General features: G+C 41.6%; 1 long non-coding RNA gene across 1 annotated transcript; it reads right to left on the reverse strand.

Annotated features, from left to right (window-relative positions):
- Nucleotides 1–1,036: 1,036 nt before the first annotated feature.
- On the reverse strand, nucleotides 1,037–5,236 carry LOC140915323 (uncharacterized). Its single transcript, XR_012160132.1, has 3 exons — nucleotides 5,069–5,236; nucleotides 2,991–3,067; nucleotides 1,037–1,609 (listed from the first exon to the last, which is right to left on the reverse strand). It is a non-coding gene; the product is annotated as an uncharacterized LOC140915323 (long non-coding RNA).
- Between the last annotated feature and the right edge of the window lie 4,176 nt (nucleotides 5,237–9,412).

Here is a 9,412-nt window from a genome sequence, read left to right on the forward strand (position 1 = left end):
TCACTGACTTCACTGGGCTTTAGATTAAGTTCCAAAATGCAGATGCCTTATCTCTAGGAGAATGGCATTATTTGGTTGATGAGCAATATTCAGAAAACCCCTTAACATTAATTATTTAACCCTGTCCTTTCTGAAGCACTCTTGAATTTAGTATTTCATGGCACATAAACAAAAGCACATTTTGAAAGGGTGGAATAGAATGATACCAAGGGATTGAAAAATAAGGACAACAGAAAGTGCACTCAAACCTGACTGGCAGGGCTCGTTTGCAGTTAACTATAAGTACTGTGGTCCCCAGTTCAGACATTAGATGGGTTCCATCATTTCTTACATTTACATTTCTGCTTGGTGTTTTAATATTCTCATTGTAATATAGGCTCTGTATCTCCATGCTCAGGAACTACAGAATTGGCTTTCAACAGAGATAGGCAGGTGCCAAATGTCATTAATCTCAGAGATCAGAAATGTAAATCAGCTGTTTGAATATTCTGGTTCATTGGCACATATGTTAATTTCAGTTTTGTCATTGTTTTGTAGTTTGTTGAATGAATGTGTCTAATACAATTAAATGTAATACATGTATCTTGGACTGTGATCTGTTTGGGGCAAGGAGGTTGACTTACTTTTTAAAAATCACAATGCACATTTATGGGTCTGAAGAAATTATTTTCATAGTAATAACCAGTAACTCTAATGTTTAACCCCATTCGTTTTCATCTCTAAGCAAGTGACATGATTCTCTGAAAAAATTAGCCCTTTAAAACAATGTAATTGAAACTTAGTGCCAGCTGGGACAGATGATGATGGTGGATGCTTCCACAATAACCCAATCCCAGTTGATGGGAGAAGGGGAAGAAAGAGAGTTTGAAACTGGATAACAAAAACTTAAGTTCAAAAATACATTAGCAACAGTGGAAAAATATATTCTGTGGAATATTTCCCATGAAATGGCCTGACTCTCTGCAAACTCTTACACATCTGAGTTACTTTATTTACATCTATAGTCAAACTGAACTCAGTAGGACTACTTGCATGACTAAAGTTACTTGAGTACAGGAATATTTTCAGCATCAGGCTCTAACCTTGAAAGGACAAACTAAAGTATTTTACTACCTAGTAGCATGCAACTAGAATCTGCACATGACATAAGTTACAAGTACCTGTTCTTCCCTTCCCTTTCTTTTCTCTTGGATTATGTATGTTTGACATTACTTAGATCTAAAAGTATTTTACTTACTGCATTTAAAATAGGCCAATAAATATATTATACAAAATCTATCCTAGTTTATCTGGCTAATGTATTAGGTTAAATACGTTTAAACAGAACAACCATGTACCCTACAAGTTACAATAAAGATATTTTTGACTGATCCCTGTGTTTGCCTGAATAAGTGTTGGACTCTGAGCTTCTGTGATTCATGGAGTGACCCATGTGATAGTCCAATAACTGGAAATTTGAAAGAGGGTAGTAAAAGCAGCAATATTAGAAAGTAAACATCATGACACAGGCAAGAGTCTTTATCTGAAAAGGAGGAAGAAGGGTTCTAACTTCTTTCAAAAGCAGTTGTTTGAAGAAATAAAACGGTACGCAATCATGTTTCTCTTATACCTGAAGGAATGAAAAGAAGATTATTATGTAGCCACTGGTCATGGTGTGTTGTTTGTCCCCCCGCTATACTCAGTCCATAGAGGACGAAAGTCTGTTACTCCTCAGTGCTAGAGAGCTTTTGGTTCTTTAGCTCAAGTTGTAGACTCATGATTTTAGCTTTGGTGGTCTCCAGTTCAATCCCTGTTGTTGGCCAAGATGGTGGCATTTACAGCTGTGTCTGCTGAATTAACAATATTGTACATAGATAACATTTCCTCTAATTGCTATGCATGCTCATCAGAGTAAAGGAACAAAATCCGTTCTCTTCTCCCTTACTCCACCAAAGGATAAGCATGTTATAGTTCATATACTAATTAAGAGCAATGAGTAGGTACATGAAATATACAAGGACAGAAGGGGCACAAAAAAAAACCCCACTGCTTTTTGGTCAACAGCCCTTTAAGTACAGAAGAATCAAGGGGTCAGATGAGGCCCAGGCTACCCCATTCCAAATAACACCAACTGTACAAAAACCCTGGTGACAGCAGGAGCAGACATAGGAGAGAGGAAGTGGTACCAAGGTAAGGCTGAGTCTCAATGAGAAGAGACAGCTGTCTCTTTAGGGAGCCAGGGCCAGGAGCCTTATAATGAAGGGTAGGGTAAGATTCCCCTCCCTCCCAATCAACCAATTAATCCCCCAGCCAATCAAAACAAAACCCTGCGGGAAAAGCAGCACTTAAGAGCCCTGCTCTCAGTGAGGGAGTGCTCCTGGAGGGAGATACTGCTCTGCTGGTAAACTGGCAACCCCCTGGAAGTTCTCATCCCAGGTGGTGGGAGAGCAATGAGAAACTACTCCACCCAGAAGACACTGGCTGCTTTCAAGGTTTGAGTTTAAAGTAATTTTGATTTTAAAATACATTGGCAGCCAGGACACATGGGGCTGGTGCCAGGAAATATAAAGAGCCCACCAAGGAACGGACAAGCTCCAGGCAGTAAGCTCACCACAGTCTTGATCCAGTTCACCAATGTACAGACACACAACAAGAGTGCTGCCATCTTACTTCTCACTAAGAACCTGACCCAGAGCCCAGTGAAATCAATGGAGAGACTCCCATTGATTTCAATGGACACTGGATCCAGCCCTAAGTGCTCTCTTTATGATTCCACTTCATGCATCATGAATCCCCTAAGTATGAATTCTATCCCCTCAAGCATGTAAGTGCAGGAGTGACAGCATTCTCTTCTACCTAGAAAAGCAGAAAGATGGGTTTGGGAATAGGGTTGAAGTTTGAGCTCCTGAGTCATAGCCCATCCCTCAATGTTTATTTTTGTCTTGCATGCAGTTCCTTATAAGTGTCTTCAGGTGAAGGAAGATTAATGTCACACTTTCTACTTGACTCACCTTCTGTGGGAGAATGACTAAGGCCAGGGATTTGCTGTGGGATAATCATCTTATAGTCGTAACACCATCTGTCCAGCCTACAAAAGTGTAAACCAAGAAATTGGGTCACTGACTATCATTGAGAGCAGCCAAACTGAAAACATACTCATCTTGCTGTATGCAGTGTTGTTGTAGCCGTGTTGGTCCCAGGATATTGCAGAGACAAGGTGGGTGATGTAATATCTTTTATTGGACCAATTTCTGTTAGTGAGAGAGACAAGCTTTCCCATCATCTCTCACACACATACACACACAAATTCTGGAATTGCAATATACTGGGTCCAATTTCTGAAGATGAGTCAAACAACCTGCTAGTCATGTTCCTGAGAGCTGATTAGCATTTGTTATAGAAAGACAAAGCAGATGTCCATGAGGGAGTTAAAGCTACTCATGATGGAGGAGAGACATTCAAGACCAAACTTTCAGAAAAGGAAGAAGGAATTAGTTTGTATGCAAAAACTAGATGCACAACATGTATCCATAATTACAAATGCAAAATGGGCTGTTGTGAATGGAAATAGACAATTATAGCCTGCTATACTATCCATTTGCATGTGCAACTGTGGTAAGTAACTGAGTACGCTGAAGGGAACAAATATTTCCTGAGCCCTAGGCTCCCTGAATACAAATATTACCTTTATCTAAATACTAACCATTTTCCCCCTCCCTAGTCATAAGGTGGCTGTCTGCTGTGAGTAAAGGGGTTCAGTATTCAGCAATGTCAATCCAGCAAATTTTGCTATCCTAACACTCTGGAAAGGGGGACTATCTAAAGGTCGTTATAAACCAAGGCCCTCAATTAAAATCTAGCGGAGCTTATTTTTGGTTGTACTTTTCTGAGTTAGGCAGGCAGGAGGTTCTCCTCATTTTTGCTTTTTATTCCTCCTCCAAAGGCTCTGGTATTAAACTGACTTCCTGGGTGATATTTGCAGAAGGCCTAATCTGTAAGGTGAAGATCTCCCCCATAATTAATTATCTTCCATTTCCCCCACCACATGCTCCTCATCAATAATCCACAAGTACTGTATACCCTAACATTTCCCTCCAATTTCATTGTATCCTGTATTCACACGTTCCTCAGTAGATTTATTACAGCAGCTGAATAGGTAACTATGCCTCTTTGATGAGCCTACTGGGAAGTTCTGGTGGTGGTTGTTTGGTTTGTTTATTTGTCTTTCCTTGTAGACCTTGCTCATGCAACCTGCCTGTATAGCAGCAGGAAGAGGAGCCTTCCTTTCATCTTAATAAGAAAGAAATACAATCGCTGTTAAGGAACTAGAAAGGAGTGCTGCTGATTTCTGGTGAGTTTTTTATTGAAAGAGTCATTTCTCTAAGTCCCCGCCAGAAATCATGTATGCTGTATAAATGTGAAGGTCAGATTTAAGAGCTTTGGCTTTTCATATGTAGAATGTAACTATTTTCATAATAAAGCATTAGGTCAGATAAGTGCTGGCGATTTAACCATCTCAATGTCTCAGATGAACCAGTTAGGCTCAACAAAACCCCAAAGGAAAATATATCCCCTAAGAGAAAGCTGGGATATACTCGCACAGAGCAACTATATGCTCTCATTTCCTGACACTGTATGGTCTGGCCTTTATTGCTTAATGTGCCTAACAAGGGTGTGGCTGGGTTCATCTGAGTTTTATAGCTCCCGGGATACAGACCCAGGTATACATTAATTTGGTAGCTCTAGGGCCTGTTTCAGCAGGGACGTAAGGCACCAGGGACAGCAGGTGTTCGGCAAAGGGAGTGAAGAGCAGGAGGCAAAGGGATGCCAAGGGCGAATGGTGCTCTAAAGAAGAGGGAGGGAGAGGAGGAAATATCATGAAACTTCAACTGGATTGAGAGAGGGTCTTGCTTTGGTAACATGTTTGCTAAGCTCACATTGCCTTAATATTAAATCACACAGCTGCCCAGATACTGTTCGGATGAGCAAGCCAGAAACGCCAATAAAAAAATTAACTTACACTCCATGTTAGCTTCCTTTACAGAATCTTGTCATTATTTATTTTTAACACTTTATCTGACACCATTACCTGGAGGAGGTGATCTGAGCTGCTGGCCTGTGGCACAGCACAGCCAATGAGGAGACAGATCAGGATATGGAGCATAGCAGAGTAAACTGGGGAAGTGGAGTTTGGCTGTCTGACCCGCTCAACAGTGGGGTGGTGTGTCTGTCCATCCTATGGCATGACTGTGTACGGATCAGGAAGAACCAATCTCTTCCTAGAGGGAAAGAAGAAATGTATGTGATTCCGCACTTAGTGTCTGTCCCAGATTCTCAGCCACTCTCTGGCTACTTTATGCTAGTATATATAGATTGGGTTTTGTTGCCCTTTAGTCGTGTGATTGCTCTTTTTGTGGTTTCATTATTCCCCAGGGGATCTGTAGGTGCCACTGATTGGGCACTACTACACATCTCAGTTTAAGGTTTAGTCACACAAGGAGATGGTGTGGGTAGAGCAGAAGGAAACTATGGCAGAGAGAACCCATGGTGTTCTATTCTTCTTGATTCCATTCCCACCCAACTTTTGCTGCCCTGACTAACCAGCAGCTCCTCCTCCTCTCTGATCACATTTCCTGCTGTTGACGGTTATTAAGGTGGTTTTATACTCCTGCTCTGATATCACAATAACATCTAAGCATGGATGGCTTTGACAATAAACTTCTTATAAAGGACAAGAAACTTCCTGGTACTGAAACCTGTAAAGGCTTCCTGGGTAACCTTTGCTGGAATCCCCCTTAAGGTGTTTCTATTACAGTTTTTGCTTCTGAATGTTAGCTAGATTCAAAACACTAATTAAAAGATTGAATGCAATAGTAAATCTGTGCACACAGAAAACTTGTCTCATTAACCCCTCCCAGAGCACAGGCCATAGTCGGTTCAGGCATCCCCCTACTGCTTTTTGTGTTCATCACAACTATAGTTAAACTCAAACCTTTTCAAAGGGAATATCTGTGAAAGAGGAGGAGGAATGTGTGAGAGAGGGAGTTAGTTCAGACCCTGTTACACCTGCAGCTGATATAGACATCCTGGAATTAATTCATTTTATACCTGTGCACTGTTCAATCTGAAAGAAAAAAACAATCACTGAATTGGAAAACTGAGATTTTTAGAAACATTTAAACCTGTCAAATAAAATTCCGATCCAGCCACGTTTTATGCATGTCCTTAACTTTGCATAAGTGGGTAGTCCCAGTGAAGTCAATAGGCTATTCATATGCATACAGTAAAGCACTCATAATTGCTTTAGAAAATCTTGGCCTTTCTGTTTAGACTCTTAAGCCAGTGCTACTCAAAGTGGTGGTCCGTGGACCGGTGCCAGTCCGCGAGCTGCCAGCTGCCGGTCTGCGCGCACATTGGGGAAAAAAAATTGCCGGTCCCCCACATCAGATAGCTTGAGAAGCTGTCTTAAGCCATTCCCTTGACTACTGTTGCAGATTCCTGTCTGAATAAGTGCAGTGACTCTCAGGGCATGGCTACACCTGCAGATGTAGAGCGCTGGGAGTTAAACCAGCCTTCGGAGACCACAGCAGGGAAAATGCTGCTGTGTGTTTACACCGTCAGCTGCAAGCACACTGGCGTGGCCACATTAGCAGCTCGTGCAATGCCACAAAGAGCAGTGCATTGTGGTAGCTATCCCGGTGTGCAAGTGGCTGCAACGTGCTTTTCAAATGGGTTGGGTGGGGTGGAGTGTGTTGTGTGTATGTGGGGGGAGAGAGAGTGGGTATTTGGGGGGCTGAGAGCATGTCAGCATGCTGTCTTGTAAGTTCAGACAGCAGAAGACCCACCTCACACACGCTCACAACAGCAGCGTTCCACACTAATGGTTTGCTTTGTCCCGGAGCAGATAAGCATGCCAGCCGTCAGAAATGGAGCTTTCAAAGGGCATATCTGCATTCCTGTAGGCAATTTCAAAACAATGACCAGTGTGGCCACTTGACTTCAGGGGATTATGCAATGTTTCCGGAGGCCAATCACAGCGCAGTAACGCAACACCTCGTTCACACTGACGCCCGGGCGTTTCAGCCAGGGCACAGCAAGCCTTATGCTTCTCATGGAGGTGGATTACCAGGAGCGCTCCAGCTGCAGAGTCCAGGCGCTCTACGTGCCTTGCCAGTGTTGACGCATCGGGAGTTAGGGCTCCCGGGGCTGCTTTAATGCGTTCTAACTTGCAAGTGTAGCCAAGCCCTCAATCATTTGTTTTTTTAGCCTTCACCATGGAAATGCTGCCAAGTTGTAAAGTCGGTATAACTATAAGATCTCATAGGAGATGAAAATGTGCAGGCAGAAGCCTGTGTTAATAATACAAATATCTTTGTTAATTAAGAAAAGTAGTAAGAGAAAGGAAGAGACCATTCAAAAGCCCATAAATGGGATGAAGTTTACCGCAACAGTATCTGGGTGAAACTTTTTAATGTACTAACTTTTTTTAATGGTTAACTTTCTATTGCTCCAGAGGACACTAACTATGGATTTAGAATGGCTGTAATGGAGTATATTATTGATCTCATCATCTTATTGTTAAACATAGCAAAGTTAAGCAAGTCAGCACTAAACCCAGGTTTAACTGTGCCTCTGATAAAGTTGTACTGACCCTTCATATTCCAGTAGTAAACATCTTTAGCTAAGTAAATGGAAGACAGAAACCAATAAGCAGAATGACAGCCTCACCTGAAAGCCTTACCAGCAAAAGCACATATGTATGTGCTTAACTTTGAAGCATGTAGCCCCATTGACCCATTTTTGAAATCAATTCTCTTTGACTTCTGTGAGGGCGGAGTCTGGCCAATGCTGAGCGTTTTTTAAAATCCTGCCTTGAATCTGGAAAAAGGAGGTCAACTGGATTGTTGTGACTATAACCTGATACTCTCTCTTTGGACTTAGTCCACCCCACCTCACAGAACTGTTGTCTCACTGCTCCTTTCCCCAATCTGCTTACCGTGACAAAAAGAATTTCAAGTGGGGTGGCTTGATCCCAGTTTTTAAGTACCCACATGGGGAACAAAAATTGGATAATGAGCTCTTCAGTCTAGCAGACAAAGGTGTAATGAGCCAAGAGCTAGAAGTTGAAGCTAGACAAATTCAGAGTAGAAATATGGCATGCACATAGTCATGGTCATTAACCATTACTGAACCATTTACCAAGGGTTGTGGTGGATTTGCCATCACTGGTCATTTTTAAATCAAGACTGGATGCTTTTCTAAAAGAGATGCAGCAGTTCAAATAGGAATTAATTCAGGGACGTTCTATGGTTTGTGTTGGACAGGAGATCAGACTAGATGATCACAATGGTCCCTTCTGGCCTTATAAACTATTAAACTATCCCCAGCCTTCTCTCTATCCCTTCATTCTTAGCACTGTTGATGCAAGAACTTTCTTCTGTGCAGCTCCTGTTCTCTGGAACAGCCATCCTGTATTTCACAGCCTCATTGTCTCTGCATCTATTTTCAGATCACATTTGACCCTTTGCCTATACCTTTACTATTTCTCTCCCGGTACTATGTATAATTTAATTTAACTTTATAATTTTATTTGATTTTGCGAAACATTTTGGGATGCAGTTTGTAGGAAAGATATGACACAAAATAATGTCATCTTGTATTAGTTATCCTCAACCATTATCTTTGTGCAAGGGATCTTTTCAATTCCAGAGCAGAAATACCTTTACTGATATGTGAGTTACAGTATTAATAATTAATCTGCAGTGTTGATACACTGTAGTGTTAGAGTTGCTGTATGGTACTGTGAGTATGTTATTTCTGTCCTTTAAACTGGAATTATGTTTGGACCTGCTGTGTAATTGTCACGTGGTCTGAAACTTGCAGTTATGACAAGGGAAGGGCATTCTTCAATAATCTATGAATAGTGTATGTTGACCCGGTTATTGGAATATTTACTGTATGACTATATTGGCTTACTTTAATAGATGGCTGTTGGAAAAACAAGCAGGAAATGAAATAATGACTTGAGGTAAGATACCTCCAAGCAAACACTTCAGGGCAGTTAAGAGACAATGCCTGAGCTATTAACTGTGAAGAGCTTACCTTCCGCGCTCCGGCTAAATTACAGAGCTTGTTTGGCTGATGCTGGGAAGCAACACATCAAAAGGACTAGAAACAGTTGATGACTGTCTCTGTCCAGAGGCTATATAGTTGCTGGGAACTGTTTGGAAGAATAGACCCTGTGGGATCTGGGATAAGATAGGCCTGTCTAGGGCCTCAGGTAAGACAGACATGTTTGTAGCCCTTCTGTTGTCTTAAAACCCTTTTCTCTTATGTTATGCTTTGATCCTACTGTAAAGATTAAACAATACTTTGGTTTAAGAAGGCTGTCTGAGTTCTCAGTATATCGCTAGACTCCTTAAGGGAAGAACCA

The sequence above is a fragment of the Lepidochelys kempii genome, chromosome 7 (assembly GCF_965140285.1).
Source record: "Lepidochelys kempii isolate rLepKem1 chromosome 7, rLepKem1.hap1, whole genome shotgun sequence".
Taxonomy (NCBI): Eukaryota; Metazoa; Chordata; order Testudines; family Cheloniidae; genus Lepidochelys; species Lepidochelys kempii.